This window comes from Girardinichthys multiradiatus, chromosome 4 (assembly GCF_021462225.1).
Source record: "Girardinichthys multiradiatus isolate DD_20200921_A chromosome 4, DD_fGirMul_XY1, whole genome shotgun sequence".
NCBI classification, from domain to species: domain Eukaryota; kingdom Metazoa; phylum Chordata; class Actinopteri; order Cyprinodontiformes; family Goodeidae; genus Girardinichthys; species Girardinichthys multiradiatus.
The window spans coordinates 30270994-30285782 of NC_061797.1; the positions used below are offsets into that span (position 1 = coordinate 30270994).

General features: G+C 38.3%; 1 long non-coding RNA gene across 2 annotated transcripts; it reads left to right on the top strand.

The window, feature by feature from the left end:
* Positions 1 to 184: 184 nt before the first annotated feature.
* LOC124866558 lies at positions 185 to 14381 on the top strand. Of its 2 annotated transcripts, XR_007037854.1 has the most exons (3): positions 185 to 421; positions 8928 to 8998; positions 9071 to 14381. It is a non-coding gene; the product is annotated as an uncharacterized LOC124866558 (long non-coding RNA). The 2 variants fall into 2 exon arrangements; XR_007037855.1 differs by lacking the exon at positions 8928 to 8998.
* The last annotated feature ends 408 nt before the right edge of the window (positions 14382 to 14789 follow it).

The following is a 14789-nucleotide window of genomic DNA, read 5'->3' on the forward strand; positions in this document are numbered from 1 at the left end:
GTATAAAAACATCTGTTGGACAACATGCCCATCACATTCAAAACCTGCCTCCTGATTTCTGTAAAAGATAGTCAGGAACATGGGCAGGATGTTTATACAGCAAAATGTAAACATTTTCCCTGGCCTTCTTTAAATAAAAAAACCAAGCAAAAGCCTCGTTAGTTCAGCTAATACTACACAAACTGATGCGATATGGCCAGTAAGTCTGCATAGTCCTCCCGAAGGCTACATGTTGGACTTTTCCCCCCCCGCTCTTCTTTTACAAATGTATATTGTTTGTGCAATGCAGTCATAATATTTACGCAGGGACGCGGGAGGAGTGAGGTGGAGACTCAGCCGAGATGGGAGCGCACAAACTCGGACGGGGGACTTGAGACCGACTCCTGCAGGAGGAGAACCACGGAATGATCCGGGATCCGAGGTAAGGATTTAACAGATGATCGTCGGTCGCTGTGAAGATGTGCCACAGTAGGGGGGGGGGGGGGGGAGGAATTTGGTTCTCTACGTTTGTTTAATGGGAGATAAAATGATATTAGAACAAGGAATTGAATGAAACTATAAACTGTGACTGGGTTGCAAATCAATCAGGGGACGCTGCACACGTACGAGTGTGTTAGCTTTTTTTTTTTTTTTTTTTACATTGAACTGTGGCATTCGCCTGTTTTATTCCAGCGGGGAGCGACATTAGCCGACATAACCTAAAACAGCTGCTTATTGTTCCCAGGAAATCTCGGTTGGCTGCAGCCTTCAGTTTCTTGGAAAACCGTAGGTTCCGTCAACCTTTCCATTTGTTTGTTTTTGTGTTTTTTATTTCTGGTGGGTCTCAGTCTGAGTGAAAATCACACTTGGAGTACCTATATGAAGCGTGAATGAAGATGTGAAAATCTGGCCTCCTCACCAAACCAGAGAATACCTGGTTAGCGCTTCTTCTTGCGCGTAAAGCTTTTCTTTAGTGCTCTGCAGGGAACAGATTTGCATTATGTTTCACACAATTAACTGATCTCTCAGTTGATCAGAATGTGTATGGCTGCTTCACACATAGGTTTATCGCCACAGAAATAGAAAAAATATATATATTAATAATCACGTATGGCCATTTTTCAGTCGTAAAGAAGATTCAAGGTTAGAGTTAAATGCACTGATGACTCCGCTCGCTTGCACTGAGAGCCGCATATGTATCAGTGTAGCAGACCACCCAGCGCGCACCAGGGGCAGGCAGGCGCGCTCCCGTGCTCCCCTCTGCCCACTGCATTTAATTACCGCCGATGACTTCATTCCATTAAGGCTTTTCCCCTCTCTCACGCTCAGTCGCCTCATGTCATATTACTCAAAAAGAAGAGGGCATATTTTGACTTTTTTTTTTTTTCTCATGCATTGAAGGCATGTTTCCAGAGCCGGCCCAAGATTGTATGAGGCCCTAATTTAGGTTTTTATATTGGGGCCCCTGGGGTTCAGACCTCAAGCCACCAAAGCACCGTTCTTGTATTGTACTTGATCATTTTTGAATTTTCCATTGCACAGCTTGTTTTACAGTCAACTAGAGAGCATGAATGAATTAAATTGACCTAAACTCCTATTGTTTTTGGCTTATTCATTGCATCAACCACTTCACATTATTTGATAAATGGATGTTACTGGCATAAAGTGCTCATTTTCAGCAAATGTTGTGTTCAGGTTCAGTCATTTCAATCTATACATCTTTCTGTAACACAGACAGTGTAGCCCGTTACTTTCTCATTGTTCTGTTATTAAATAGTAAAATCAAGCAATATGTTTGTCAGATAATATATATTCAATTGTTTTTTCTCATAATTTCTAAATCTAGGGTAAAGACAAAACAATATGTTATAAGTTACTTAAAGCCGAATCTGCAACATGTTATTTAATTGAGAAGAAATACATAATAACATGTTTTTTAAAAGATTAATAAAAACAATTAATCTAAACATGACGACTGCAGATATTTGGGGTGTTAGGCAGGAGGTGACATGACATGACTATGTTATGCACACAGAAAATAAAATCTCTCTGACTTGAAGTCCAATTAGAGATATTAGAGATATTATTATTATTAAATTAAGCTAGAAATAATTCCGATTTTAGAATATCACTGGAAAGGTTCATTTGTTTAGATTCTGTTTAAGTTTCAGCCAGTGCAACAGCTTTGTAAAATGTTTAATCCATATTAGAAAGTGTAATAATAAAAACAAATGCAACTGGCTTGAAGCATGTACTTTATTTTTCACAACAGCACAAGAACAGAAAGCAAACTAGTTCATCAAGTCATAGAAAAGTTTACTTTGGGCTCCCAGACCAGCAGTGGCCCTTAGCACCCGCAACGTCCATGTACGTGACGACGTCGGTTTCTGTAAAATAAAAATGTTCATCACCAGTGCTGGCTGATGATTCGTTGCCCTCTGCTGCCTTCCACTGAACGCTGCTTACTTTGTATGTTTCATTAATGACAGAATGCCTCCAACCAACCAGTTTAACAGTTGGAGCCATATTCTTCAAAAAGAAAAAATCCCATGAGATATTGGATGAACAGATCAGTATGTTCATCACTGCACGAGGAGGCTTGAGAGCCGAGGTCATCGCTTCCCTGTTGCTCCGTCACAGACGAAGTCCTGCACTTTTCCATGACGTCCCAGCATGAAATATTTGACAGCGCTGCACCCTCAGGAATGCTCAGTCACTTCAGTTCAGGTACACTAGCGAGTGCATCCCAGTGCTCTGAATCATTAAACACAGCCTAGAGGCCGACAAAAACAAAAACCCAAAAAAAACCTTATAATTGGAACTTTACTGTCACATCCATTACCATTAATTCAGTCTTTAACTTTTTTTTTTTATCAAAAAATCTGTCCAGAACAAAACCATACGCACGTCCATCAGTTCTTCCCACCACTGTACGCTCCAAGCATTATACTTTTAATGCATCATTTTAAGAGAAGAAAGGAAAAATCTTGAGAAGAGGCTACATCTATTTATTTAAAAATTTGGAGACTTAGGGTATTTTTTAAATCAAGCCCACTACATTTTGCGGGGAGTTAATTGCATTTTCCAACTAATGTAATCCGATTCGTTGGGATCTACGTACTTTGAAAACGTGAATTTACAGCTTATCAGGTTATTAAAAAAAAAAAAAAAAACCTTAGGCCGCATGATTCTTAAAAATATATAGACACAAACTTTCCCTCTAAAGTTCAAGATCAGCAACAGCAACCCAACTAAAAAAAAAAAACAGAAGCTATTTTATAAGGTTATTGGTGTGCCACCTCTATTATCAGTGGAACCCATCTGGGTACCCCTTACAAAACCTGCTGGAGGCGACCCTGTTGGTGACTTTTGTGACATATGGAAACATAAAGGATCATATGAACCTACCTGGCCATCCTTTTCTGAGAAAGAAAACCGTAGAAAATACAGCAGCCGATGAATTACAGATGCGATAGTAGCAGTGGTCAGCAAGGCGCATTTAGACCAACAGCAACACTGGCTCAACTTACTCTGCCTGCGTATTTTAAGTGTTAAGCAAATTGAATTTTTCATCCACTGAGCATCATGTCTGAGAAATAGTTTCAACAGTTTGTCTCCTGGGTGGTGAAAGAGGGCGGCAGAGGGTCACCGAGGGGCCGCACAGACTTTGTTTGGAGGACAGCGCTCCAGCAAAATCAATCAACTGGGCCTGAGTCCATCGGAACTGAACTTGAGTCAAGTTTTGAGAGAAAGCTTTTTTCTGAGGTCACCAAAAAGAGGTTTTTCTCAACCAATCACCCTAAAGTCTGGATTTAAAAAGTGATGCATCCTATTTGTATATGAAAAAAGGATATACACACATATATATACGGCGGATAGTGGATGCACTTAAAAGACTCAAAAGGATAAAACTAATTAACCAATATCCAATATTTTATAGAGTCACCATAAGAGGGCCTGCAAATGATTTAAAGTTTTCTGCATTTGCTGTTTTGTATTTCATTTCTGTAAATTCCGCTTAAAGTTTGGCAGGACAATAAGATAAAGATGGAGAATATGATGGAGAACGCAGACAGAACTTGCTGGTGGGTTGTTGAGCGCAGAACTCACAATTTTTTTAAAGAAAGGAGTGTGTTTACCATAACAAAGCCAGCTGACTCTTAATGTCACATATTAATTCATAATAGCTGAAATATTCCACCGAACTACATGTTTTTATGTAATAATTACGATATAAATAATTTTTGTTTTCTGTCATTTTGCAGTCTGAGTGTCGCCTGCAGCACATTGTCACTTTAATTGAAACAGTGTTGTCGACGCGGGTTCCCCCTTCATCACTTTCCCTGCGCGCAGTAGGTGGCCGTGTATATTTTCGTTGAAGTGCTGTTTATGTGATCGGGAAGGGACGGGGCTGCGCGCAGAGCGCTGATTGTGCGCATTCGAAGAAGGTCTGATGGCTGCCGCCGTTCTCAGCAATCAGCCGCAGGATAACTGCGCTCAATGAGTTTTTGCGTTCAAAACAGATATTTGCATTGTGCTTCGTTGGATGTGGCAACGCATAAACCTTTTTCTTATGCAGTGTTTGACTGATGTTAATTTTCAGATGACAAATTGACTAAATAAGAAGGATGTGGAAACTGGGGGTCATAATTTAAACCAAAAGTCTCAAAAATGTAAAAGCTTGCATGATCTTTTAGGTCACATTGGTCACTGTCTCTGTTGGACTTGGTGTTTTTAATTCATATAAAATACGTTAAAAAAAAACCTCAGATCGATCTGACTCCACATTATATCGCGTAGTATATAAATATATGTAATATATTTCAAAATGGTAACAGGTTGACCCGGACACATTTACCTAACGGACAGCATCACGATAACAACAGTTTGCAATTTGTAAAATAATATAAGGTAGAATTAAATACCCATGCATTTATTAGTCATTTTGAAGGGTCTTTATTCGTAAACCACTTTTCATTCATAATGAGAGCAACACAGGACAAAATTCAGGGGGTAATGAAAGGCAAAGAACATTAAGAAAAAGAAAGAAATAGTGAGCTAAACAAGCTAAACATGTGGAGGGAAAACATATAATATACAGAAATGAGCACAGAGAAGACCAGAAGTTTAAGGGACTCAGAAAACGCAACTGTTAATGATAATGAGAGACTAAAAAACAGGAAAAAGATGGAAGAAATGAATAAAATAAATAAATAAATAAAACAATATTTATAAACCTTTATTAATAACAACAATAAAACAAAATAGAAACGCAAACTAAAATAATCCAATAAAGATATAATTAAATAATACAAAATTAAATTAGGAATAATCATTCTTAATTTAAATGGTTGGTTAAACGGTTGGCAGTAGTTAATTTCTCTGGCCTGAACCTTCCTCTGCTGCACACCTTCACAGCTGCAATTAGCAGATACAGCAGTTCCAATTAGGCAGCCAATACTCATAGAGAATTGTACTATGAAGAAATTTGACCTAAATAAAGTCACATTTACGCATTAAAGTTGTAAATAAAGTGGTCTAATTTCAGAGCCGTTGGGGAAATCAAACCGGACATGATAAAGTATAATGTTCCATCTCTCTCTCTCTCTATATATATATATATATATTATTAAAAAGTTTATTATTTCAACCTAATTTTTGGGTAATTTTCACAAATGGTAGTATGAGTATCAAGCCTCATGATCAACAATAATTCACAAACACTCCCTAGTGTGCCACAAATAAATATTTAGTATCCTATTTATGTAATCACTTGTTTGTGTACAATTATTAATGAAAAATTATAATAACTTATAGACGAGTGTCATTTAGGAGAAAGTCTTTTCTATAAGCTGTACCACATAAATGAACATACAGGCCCCAGAGGGGAGGATTTGGCAGGTCCAGAGTTTTTACAAACTCCCAACTGTCCAGATGTGGTTAACACTTGCACAGAAAATGTTTCATAATGTTTAATTGCTTATATCTGAAAGTATAAGCAATGAAAACTCAACTTATGCTTATCAGGTCAAAAAGAGAAACAACCAGCTGTACAAAAAGAAAATAATAATAGACATAATAACAAACATTTTAGAAACATGTTAGTTCAGAATTGGGGTTTTTATTCTATATCTTTATATGTAAGAAGGATATCTTGTTCTTGGATCTATGTTTTTTGATTTAATGAGTTTTAAGTGAAATTAATATATTTTTTTCAGCTTCAGTTTTGGTTTATATAAACTATAGAATATTTCAAAAAAATATCTGACTATTTTAGGAAAAGTATTTACCCTTTTATTATTGTGATCTCTCAAGATCAACTCTAAGGTTCCTGAGATCATTTTGACTAAATTTGTAGGTGGCTTTTTGCTTGCTGTTTGTGTGTGGTCTTCAGATCTGTCTAATTGATGAGGTCTGTGAACGCAAATGATTGGTTGCTTTAGTTTGAAACGGTAAAAATGGTCTTTAAAGTTTTAATCTCATGTAAAGTTGGACATTTAAACAGCTACGATTTTCGGGTTTTAGGTTCCACATTTTTAGTTTTTTTGGAAGACACAACGTAATGGAAAAACATTGATGTATCAAACTTAGTTGCAGAGCATTGTTGATTTTCTTCATGTAATTTGAGTAAAATGAAACGTATTCTGCCCTACTGGTATACATAGGATAAAAATAATAATAGAAAGACATATTTTTTACAAGACAAAACAAACAACGTTCTGGTAGGTTTTTAGTTTTAATGCTCTTTCTCCTGTCTTGGCCTCTCTGTGACGCCTCGGCCTCACAGTGAGTGGGAGCCTGTTTAGGGGCCCCACCCTGCCGGCCCGCGCACACCTCCCAGAGCTGGTCCATCATAGCCTGTCTAACGTAGGGAGAGACATCAATAATGAGAGCTGAAGCAGCAACCACAGTCAAGAACACAAAAGAGACAGGGAGGGCAGTCACAGGCCGCAACTGGCTCTGCTGCAGGTTAGCTCCTTTGATACTGCCTTGATGGTAGTTTGATGGGTGCACATGGGGCAACATGGGTTTATATGTACATGTTTACATAACATCTATGATGTTTACGCGCAGCCCACCAACCCTTTTCTACTCTCTTCTGAAGGGGGATTTTCCTGTAGCACACTGCTTAGGAAAAAGCAATTAAGAATTCCCAAACAGCACACCACAATGAGAGATATCATTTGTGCAATGTGTGTTCTTTGTCCCTCACAGTTTTTGTCTGGAATGAGCTGACTATTTTTAATCTGTGCACAACCAAATCCACCTACATAGAAACCACAAATTGAATGTCAGAGAGATGGGGGGGATGAGTGGGCATAATTGCCTATTGTGGAGCTCAAACTCCTCTGTTCTGGCATAAACAGCTCTGGTAGTTTACAACTTGATATTCAGCGCCCCTGCCGGTTTGAAACTGGGACATATCCTCGTTGTCTATGGGAACTCATAGCAATGGTTGGAATAAGCCAGGAATGCTCTGGGATTGTAACTAGATTCAATCGTATCATGCCCGACTCTCCACAGTGGAACACCAGGGTGGGCAAAAGGCCGAGAGCATTTCTTGAGCAGAGGGGGGTCCCAGCGAAGCATCACACGTATGGCATCATGTGACAGAGACCCTGCCAGGTTTATGCAGTGATCCCGACCAAGGAGAGGAGCAGAGAGGACTGCAACTGGAAGGGAGATGTGGCGGGATGTGGTGGGCAGTGAGCTGGATGGCAGCTGTTTCTGCTAAGGGTGGCATAACCAGTTGTTGGCCGACCATGCTTTGCAGCTGTGCAATACTTTCTTGTTTTTTAGTATGATCAAAAATGGTCCGTGAGATGTTCAGTGTTTGAAATGTTGTTTCAGAGCATTAAACTTCTCCACGAATATATTCCTTCCAGTATGTCCCATGAGACTCTTTGTGCGCCAGTGGTAACCAAGGTGTTAAAGTAACCAAATGAAAAAAATGACATGTTTTATATATATATATATATATATATATATATATATATATATATATATATATATATAAAAATAAATATATATATATATATATATATATATATATATATATTTAAAAAAAAAAATATATATATATATATATATATGTATGAACATATATACTATATTCTAGTAAACTTGTGCAAGGTCACTTGCAAAATAAAAACTATATCTGTTTATGATGAGCTAAACCTGTGGATTCTTTGCAAATGATGCTTCACAATAAACAGCAATGAACTAAACTTGAGTCGTATTAGCACAGCGATTCTATAACTTTTATTTGTGGTTTAACACATCACTTTTTTCTTATTGTAATGGTGCCATTAGCAGAAATTAGAACAAATCTGTCTACTTTTCTGTGCACACATGCATTTGTATGTCAGCGGCTGGTTTTGCGCGCCTGTAATGTCTCCCTGTAGCCGCATGTGTTCATGTGTCAGTGCCAGTAGGAGAATGTTGTTGACTAAATATTTGCATGCGCGTTAGTGGACAGGCTCTGCTCCCTCTGGCTTGTGTAAACGTTAACGATGCTGGGAGAGAAATCTTACCCTATAATTGTCAAAGGGCTTTCTTATTTTCACCTGCTACCGGCCTCTTTCCGTTGGTCTGCTCTATAACAATGGCACTGAGAAAGCTGCAGAGCGCAAAGTGATTGATGCCGGACTCCGTTTGGCCTGTCTTCAGACTGGGGGCCTGAAAGGAAGTGGCTATCCCTCCCTTCCACCATAACTACCCTGCAATAATGTCGGGTTAAAGAGGCCAAAGTGCTGATCACTGCTCTCTAAGTGCCAATTGGTCCACAGAACAAGTTGGCAAACTCATGTAAACAATCTTTTCATGACTTATTAATCAGTTTCTCAGTAGATGAAACAGAGTGAAGTTCATTTACGCCACACAGCCAGTTCCAACCTTATCCGCACCATCTTTCCTCCAGCTATCACTCTTTTTCTTGTCCCTGTCAGTAAAGGAAGAGACACAGGCTCATCTCTGCTGCATTCTTTCCATTTAAGTGAAGAGCAGTATGATACAGAAGGTAATCTATCACCCAAATCGCCTGTCTTTCTCCCTGTCTGTTTCTAACTGTTTTTCTTTCTCCTTCCTCCAGGCTCGAGTGGGCAGACATGCGGGTTTGGCCACAGGAAGCTGTGAATTCTTCAGAGAATGGTAGATGTCTCATGGGGAGAAGTGCTGCACCCCCACCCACCCCTCTAGAGCCACCCACACGCCACCCCAAAATGACCCCTGACCCTTTCACGTGTTTATATCAGGCCATGGAAGTGAGAAATAGTGATGAGTCACTCTGGCCGTGTGTTTACACTCTGGAGTCACGCAAGGAAGGAAATCAGCCACGGTCTGCTAAAAGTGGAGAGGTGAGAGAGAGGAGCTGCTGTGATTTACCCCTCAGAGCTGTTATTTATTTCACATCACCTCTGCTGAGCAAATGATCCACCAGCAGAAAGCAGCAGAATAAGCTGAGGACTGTAGTCAAGGAAAACAACTGCAAGCGGCAAAGCATGTAATCGCTGCAGGGGTAGGTGTGTCTGCTTCCCCGCTTCAAATATACTCATTTCAGATTAACTTGGATGTGATCTGCATATTAGTTACTGCATTTTATTAGATAGATGTTTATGATAACATATTTATTTCTGAATCTGGTACCAGTTAAAATGTCCATATAAACATTTACTATCTCTTTTTGTTTTTTGGCAAAACTGATTAAAACCTTTAAATTCTTCATATTTAGTTAATTTATAACCACAAGCTTCAGTGTAATTTATCAGGAGGTTTTGTGACAGGCCAAAAAAGGAGCACAATCGTTTTAATGTGAAAGGAAAATAATACATTGTTTTAAAATGTTTAAAAAAAATAAAAATCATAAAAGAGTTGAGTGCATTCGTATTCAGCCCCTATGACGTAATACTTTGTATAACTGCTGCAATTGTTTTGCTGCAATTACAACTGCAAAACCTTGAAATCTTTGCCCATTATTTTTGCAAAATAGCTCAAGCATAGTCAGATTGCATGGAGAGCCTTTGTGACCATCAATTTTTAAAGCTATGCCACAAATTCTCTGTTGTATTCAAGTCTGGACTTTGACTTGGCCAAGCTAACAGATAATGAATATGCTTTAATCTAAACCCTTATATTGTAGCTCTGGCTGTTTGTTTGGGGTCATGATTGTCCTGCTGGAAAGCAAACCTCCATCCCAGTGAAGTCTTTGGCGGCTTCTAATAGGTTTTCTTACAGTGTTGTTCTGTGTTCAGCTCCATCTGTTTTCCCATCAACGCTGCAAAATTTCCATTGTGAAGAAAAGCAAAGTACCAAGGAAAACATCATACTTTTGCCACTGTGTTTCACAGTGACAAATATGTGTTCAGGATGATGTGCAGTGTTAGCTTCCCTCCACAAATAATTTGGATGTTGGCCCAAAAACTTTACTGTTTTTATTAGCCTAACCTGACCAGAGCTCATTGTTCAGATGTGGACCCTATTCAGCTTATGGAAAACTGCAAAATGGAGCCCTAGTGGGTTTTTTTTCAGCAATAGCTTCCTTCTTGCTACTCTATGGTACTGTAAAGGCCAGATCTGTGGAGTGCACGACGAATAGTTGTCCTGTCAACAGATTCCCATACTTGAGCTGTGGATCTCTGCAGCACCTCCAAAGTTACCATAGAACTCTTGGCTGCTGCTCTGATTAATTTTCTTGCCATCCATATTAGTTCAGGTGGCTGACCATGTCCTGATAGGTTTGTAGCAATTCTTATTACAATCTAAAAATATGGACTGAACAGTGCTCTTGAGATATTGAAAACTTGGGATATTTTTTATATCCAAACTCTGGTTCAAATGTCTCCATCTTTGGATTTTATGATGCTGTGTGTGCTCTAGTGTCCTCTAACAGACGTCCGAGGCCTTCACAAAACAGTTGTATTTATACTGAAAATAAATTGCACACATGCGGACTTTAACATTGGATTAAATAGATACACTGGATTTTATTTAGGGGTATCGGACTAATGGGGGGCACACACACTGCCTGCCACAATTTTAAGATTTTTAATTTGTAAAAAGATTTGAAAGCATGCATCATCTTAGCTCCAATTTGCAACTATGTGCCACTTTGTGTTGTTAAAAAAATGATAAAATCCTAATAAAATACATTGCTTGTGCAGTTTGTCAAATTGTGAAAGGGTTCAATGGGTCCAGATACTTTTGCAAGGCACTGTACATCCATCCATGTGTTTTATGTACCAACTTAACCCTTTCAGTGCTGTTCTCCAGTGGCCGATTGAAGCTTCATGTTGTGTACGGTTTTGCATGATCTTTTCATCCACGTTGAGTTTGCTTAGTTAAATTCCCAAACAGTGGAAAAACTGCAGTCACAAACATCTACATTCCACATGTAGGAGTGATTTGGGCCTGTTAAATTGCTTGCACAATTAATACAGATTTTTTTATGATTGACTCTTGCCTTCCATAAATATACAGTAGTTTGTGTATTTCTCTCTTATAATTGGGATTTTAATGATATTGAAAATACATTAGAACTTTAAAAATAAAAAGCCAATAAACAGCGCTGAGCCGTGCCTTCTTGAAAATCTATATTTTCTCAATTTTGGGTCTGCATGTCAGTAAGACTTCTGATGACATCCATAATTACTGTCATCATTTCTCTAAATAAAACTGAAGTTTTAGGTTTTGATCGATGAAGTGTGAAAATATTTGTCACAAACCAAGTTAACAGTTTTGACTTTACATGTTCAGCATCCTTAGCTGGCCTATTAAACACCAGGACATCAGTTTACTTTCAGTTGTCTGTATGCTTTCATTAAATATATTATAGAATAATATAATGTGAATGTTATTATGTATGTATAATTTCTCTGTTAACCAAAGTTGACTCTTATAATGCTGTTCCTTTAAAGGGCTGCACACCCCCTGTCCTGTGAGGGGTGTTTTCTGTGGCTTCCTCTGCTTTTTTCAAACATTAAGCGTTATTGTTGTCCTGAAGGCTGACTGACATTAAAGTACAAAATGCACAGCCGTTGTTTTCCAGACACGGCTGCAGTTAGTGCTGCTGTATCCTTTAAAATCAAAGTGATGCTTTTTATTCTCTCCATCACCACTTTGGTGCGAGTAGCTTCACTGAAGACTGCAGCTGGTGTCCTTTTAAACACCAGTATACACACAGCCACAATGAGAGAGTGAAACCGCCTTTATTTTGGCCAATCTCTCCTGAATTGTAAGTGCTGTCAGAAACCTTGATTGATTGTTGTGTTTATCACCATATTATTAAAAAATCAGGCTCACCGCAGTCAGGTCTGAAGCTCCTTAATTCCAACGTTGTGCTAATTAAAGGTTTGCTGAACAGGTTTAGTTTTCTCATTTTCTTTTCTTTAAATATAGATGTGCAGATTGTTGCAGTTTTGCACTGTCTGGAGCATTTAGTACGGAGTGCAGCTAGGTACTACGAGAGGAATGTTTATGTAGAAACAGAAAAACACAGGATGGTTAATGAGTCCATGTCTGTACATCAGCAGAGATCCACTCTTGCTTCGTTAATAGAGCCAGCGGCAGGCTGCATTTGTGTATCCCTGAGGTAAACACAGTCATGGCAAAGTGGACGCGCTGTTAAGTGTGTCCTGAACAAAGACAGAGAGCACCGTGGCACTGTACTTTCTGACACACTGGCAGCTTTAGACATAGGGTTCATGTGATGAATGGCCATTTGGTAATGGGCCATGTATTAGGCTAAAACAGCTCTTTTAAAAGCCACAGTTTGAACCTTCGCCGTGGGCAGTTTGAATCAGTAATCAGTCAGGTGGCAGATGTTTAGTGTTGGACAGAGCAACTCAGTCCTGCTCTCTCTCCTTTCAACTCAACCGATGAATCGCTCAAATAAAAACATGACTTAATGAAGTCAAAAGCAGTATAGATAGAACATGAAATAAACAGCTTATTTGTGCAAATGACAACCAATTTCTATAAGTGAAAAATGTGTTCTGCTTGGAGATTGTTTCCACTTCCTGCTGAAACCACTTCAGGGTAAATCAGCAATAAGTGCAGAAACTTCTCTTTAAGAAAAACTAGTGAACAAACTTGTGTCTTATGTGGATACACATTGTTGATTTTTCACCCAGGAAGTAAAACAGATAAAAAATCATTTTAAGTCTATACACAGCACCTTGCAAAGTTATATTACCTGCTAAACGTAACATCCATAAATCTCAATATGTTTTCTTTTAATCTTTTGTGACAGACCAACACAAAACAGGAAAATAATACATGTTGTAAAAAGGTTTTTCACAAATAAAAAAAATGAAATTGTGGCATTTCTTTTTAGCCCCTTTTACCTTTTTGGTCCTTAAATAAAATCCAGTGCACATCAAAAAATACATAATTACGTGTTGTCTATCTGTATGTAACTGAATCTCAGAATGAATCCTCCTGGTCTGTGAAAGCCTCAGAGGTTTCTAAAGAACATTAGTGAACAAACGGCATCACGAAGGCCAAAGAACACAGCAGTTAAACAGAGAAGCAGCCAAGACTCCCATGTCCAGAAGTTAATGAAACTAAATGTTTCGGCCTACATGCAAAGGGCTACGTGTGGAGGAAAAGTAACACCCAGAACACTTTATACCCACCATGAAATATGCTGGTGGCAGTATCATGCTGTGGGTACTCTTTTCTTCAGTAGGACTGGTAGGCTGGTTAGATGAATGGAGGTAAATACAGGAGAATCTTAGGAGAAATCCTGTTGGAGGCTAAAATAGACTTGAGACTGGTGTGGAAGTTTACCTTCTAATCGGACAATAAGTCTAAAGACACAGCAAGAGGACCAGTTTCAATCAAATTATTTTCATGTGTTAGATTGGCCTAGAACAAACTTTCATAGAGAATTGTTGGCAAGACATTTCAATCAACAATCACAGCTGCTCTCGATCCAATTTGGCTGAGCTTGAAATATTTTGCAAACGAGAATAGAACAAAATCTGTCTTCGGAGAACCAAAGCTACAGGAGATATACTCCATGCTGTGAAACAGTGGTACCGTTAGCAAAAGCTGTTTCTAGAAAGTGTTAAGTGAGAGAAGCTGACAACCAGTTCACACCAGTGTTTTCAGAGTTTTAGTTGTAAATAAAAACATGTATAATTTTTCTTCCAAATTACAATTATGCACTACAAAGGTAAGGCAATGTATATGTGTTGCTAAAAGTATTTATTTGATGTCTTAAGGGTGTTTTGTTCTGTTATCATTCTTATTTAACACATTTTTGTAATGAAATTTCTTAACTTCTGTTTTTACATTGCAGACCTTGTCTTTAATGATACTTTTCTTTTAATGCAGTAATGACATGGCTAAAATGATTAAATGTTTTGAATGCATTTATAATAAACTATGACTAATAAAACTTATATTTGGTGATGTCTTTACCTATATTCTACACAATATTAAACCAACTCGGATGGGGAACAAAGAAAAATCTAACTAAACGACAAAATGAAATGTAGTATTTTGTTTTCATACGTTTTACGTGCGAAAGCAGACTGTTCCATTTAAATTTAGCTTCGGAGTCTTGCTCTTTGCCAAATTCAAGAACCACTTGAAGACCTTCTGATGACTTCTCTTTGTTTCCTTGGTGGGATCCACGGCAAATACAAACACTGTCAGAAACAAATTCATCAAAGGGGAAGCTGCTGGTGGTCCTGTTATTTTCTTTACTCATATTATGGCACATTTTTAACATGATACAGCATGTAGCACTCACACTGTCTAGTTGTCTAAATAAATAGATCCTGAAGCCAAATGATACATAATCAGTA